The 3,585-nt window shown below is 36.6% G+C and overlaps 1 non-coding gene across 1 annotated transcript; it reads left to right on the forward strand.

The window, feature by feature from the left end:
• Positions 1–3,250: 3,250 nt before the first annotated feature.
• LOC117024379 (U6 spliceosomal RNA) lies at positions 3,251–3,354 on the forward strand. The gene has a single exon (XR_004423445.1). It is a non-coding gene; the product is annotated as a U6 spliceosomal RNA (small nuclear RNA).
• The last annotated feature ends 231 nt before the right edge of the window (positions 3,355–3,585 follow it).

Below are 3,585 nucleotides of genomic sequence, written 5' to 3' on the forward strand. Positions count from 1 at the left end.
GGAACAGGTTAAAGTGGCACCATGAGGAACCTACCAAAGAAATCCAGAAGGTAGAACATACTACAGGATAACTGCCCTAGTCTCCTGAATAAACCATGTCATGGTGAAAAAAATGGAGGCTTCTGATTGTCCTAGATTTTAAAAGACTGAAAGACATGTAACCATGTTACATTGGTCCTTGGTTGGATTCTGGTTTGAATAAAGTAAATTTTAAATATAGCTTTGGGATATTTGGAAAATTTTAAGTAGAGGCTGGGTGCTAGATGATATTAAGGAATTATTGTTTGTTTTGTTAGAGGTCACAATGGGTTGTGATTAAGTAGGAAAATGTCCTTGTTTTTTGGATGTGCTTTAGTAATGTATTATTGTTCTCAATTATTTGATCCCTCTTTCCTGGAGAAGAATTATACATCTTCCTGTCCCCTTACGTCTTGCCCTGCAATGTGCAAGAATTCCTTTGGAAGAAGTGTATTTCCCTATGCCATTGACATCATGCTGGTCTTTGGTCAGTGAAATGTGAGCAGAAGTGACATGGCTCTCTCACAAACTTTTTTCAAGTTCAAGCATTATGCATGTCTTTACACTTTCTAAATATCTCTAGATTGTGAAGAAGCCTTGGGAAGGCAGTTCTGCGAGCATCTACAAGTGCCTATTGTGGGCTCAGCCCTGTGTGGAACTCTGTGACCTGGCACTGCAGGCTCACATGCAAGGTAAGATGCACGTGGGGACGATCGGGAGACAGAGACAGGTGACTCAGCATGGGCAGAAGGAGGTGACAGTAGCCTGCTAACAGTGGGTACAGCAAAGCTTCCTTGAAAAAAATGAAATTTACACCAGGCAGGGGATAGGATTTAACTAGACAGACAGAGAGAGGGGAAAATGTCTTAGCTGAGGGAAATGACATAATAGGGGTGAGTCTGGGTTACTGAGGGAAGGTGGGTGGCATTCAAGGTGAAAGACAGCGTTAGGCCAGATAATAGAAACCTTCCCTCCGGGATGGCTGGGTTGCAGTGAGGGGGAGGAGCTGCACCTGCAGAAGGATCTGTGCAGCAGGGACGTGAAAAAGGAGGATGGATCTGGTGACACCTGTGAAGCAGGGCTAGGACAACTTCCTGCGCAGAGAAAACAGAGAGAAGCCTTCTCTACCAGCTCAGGTGCCTAGAAAAGAACTTGGGTTATGGTCTGGGCAGTGGGAACCTAAAAGAAAATATGCTAAGGCAGGTTTGAAGGCAGAATCGGCAGGATTTGTCCCTTGTGTTCAGACATTCATGGTAAGCAAACTGTATTATAAGCTACTTCAGCATTTAATGATTTTGAATGCATATGTGTAAAACTGGAGGTTCTTTTCCTCCACCAACTGTTATCTCCACTCTTTTATTCTAAATACAAAAATGTTAGTCACTTGATAGGGAAACAGAATTTTTTAGCTTAGTTTTTCATCCCTGAAAAAAATCCTAGTACAAAAGCAAATCGAAAGTATGCATTAGGAAAGTTCACTTTTGAAAATTTTGTATTTGATACTGCTCATCTATGTCACTTAAAACCAATTTTATTTAGACTCAGTAGTTCCGTATTTATATTCTAGACCTGCACTGTCCAACATATAAGCCAGTATTGGATATATGAAATGTCGCCAGTCCAAATTGAAATGTTCTGAGAGTGTAAATTATATACCAGATTTAAAAGACATAAAATAAAAGAATGCAAAATATGTCTTTAATAATTTTTATATTGATGACTTATTGAAATGATGACCTTTGAACATATTTGATTAAATAAAATACATTATTAAAATGATTTTTACCTATTTATTTTTACTTTTTAACATGACTATTAGAAAACATAAAATTACATATGGGCTCACATTTGTGGCTTGCATTATATTTTTGTTGGACATTTTAAAAACTTTATTTTGTCTAGATATATTATGTTATGGAATGGCACCATACTTCAGTTAATTATAGTAACAGGTTTTTGCATGCCCAATGAAATGAAAAATTGTTCCATACATTTCTATTTTCTTCTGGGCTGATTCTGTGATTTAGTGATAAATCATACAAATATCTTGAAGCACATGCTATATTATCTGCTTTCAAGGACAGCCGTTAATGTGATTATGATTTCTTTTCCCATAGAGGAGGTCATACGAAAGATATTTCAATAAAAATTTCCATTCATTAAAAAGTGTTAACAATAAATATTTTAGATTATCACTGAAGCATGATAATGTGCCCGAATCATTTTAGCATCAATTTACAAAATCTTTATGCAGCCAGCAGGAGGCACTTACTGAACAGGTGTAATGTTTTGTTGTTGCTACTCTTTAATTAGGTCTCTCAAGTGTCTTTTAATCTACAGCAGTCCCTTTGCAGCCGCTTCTTCTTTTTTTGCATGGCACTGACTTTTTGAAGATTTTAGAATCTTATAGAATACCCTACATGGTGTCCTTCAGCTTGTCAAACTATCCCCTAAATTCCTGGGAAATGAAGATAAGGTGTAGAGGAGCTTAATTACATTCAGGCCACATATTTTAGTAAGAGTACTTAATTGATGTTTTCTGCATAATATTGCATCATATTAGGAAGCACATATATCACGTTTTTCTATAATTGGTGATGTTGAATTTGATCCCTTGTTTAAAGAAGTGATTGCCAGGTCTTTCCATTGCAAAGGTTTATGTTTTCATTTGCAATTAATAAGTGATCTGGGGGATGATACCTTGTGAATATTTGGTTTCCTAATAATGGGTCACTTAATGGCTGTAGCATCTCTTATCAATCCTGTTTGAACAAATTACTTCATTAGGAGTTGCAAAATGGTGGTTTTTAAATTCTGTCGTTCTTTTTATATCTATTCGCTAGCACTCATCTATAAAGAATTATTTTTCTCTCTCTCCTTTTGATTACCATGAATCCATGGGCTGTTATTTATGTAATATATTACAATCAATTAGAGTCATTATTCATTTTGATGCTCAAATTGTCCCCAATTTGGCAATGTCCTTTAAACATGCCCCATTATTGAGCACTTCCTTGCTTTCTGGCACAATGAAATGTCCCCAGGCTCACCTTGTATTTTCTCTGCCCCAGACTGGGTCTCCTTTAGTGAAGAAAAATCTGGACTTTAAGTACACTCAGCGCTACCAGGGTCTCTCAATGAACAGTTTTTAAATTGAGATACAAGTTACATTGTATAAAATTCACCCTTTAAAAGTAAAGAATTCAAAATGCAAATCAAAACCACAATGAGTGCTTGTTTTGGCACACACAGACTAAAATTGGAATGATACAGTGAAAATTAGCATGACCTCTATGCAAGGATGACATGTAAAGTTGTGAAGCAAAACAAAAAAAAACCCCATCACAATGAGATACCATTTCATACCCATTAAGATGGCTACCATAAAAAAATAATAATTTTTTTAAGCAGAAAATAACAAGTGTTTGTGAGGATGTGGAGTAACTGGAACCCATGTGTATTGCTTGTGGGAATGTAAAATGGTGCAGCCACTATGGGAAGCAACATGGCAGTTCTTCAAAAAATGAAAAATATGGAGTGGCCTGTTAGCTTAGATGGTTAAAATGT

This window comes from Rhinolophus ferrumequinum, chromosome 6 (assembly GCF_004115265.2).
Source record: "Rhinolophus ferrumequinum isolate MPI-CBG mRhiFer1 chromosome 6, mRhiFer1_v1.p, whole genome shotgun sequence".
NCBI lineage: Eukaryota > Metazoa > Chordata > Mammalia > Chiroptera > Rhinolophidae > Rhinolophus > Rhinolophus ferrumequinum.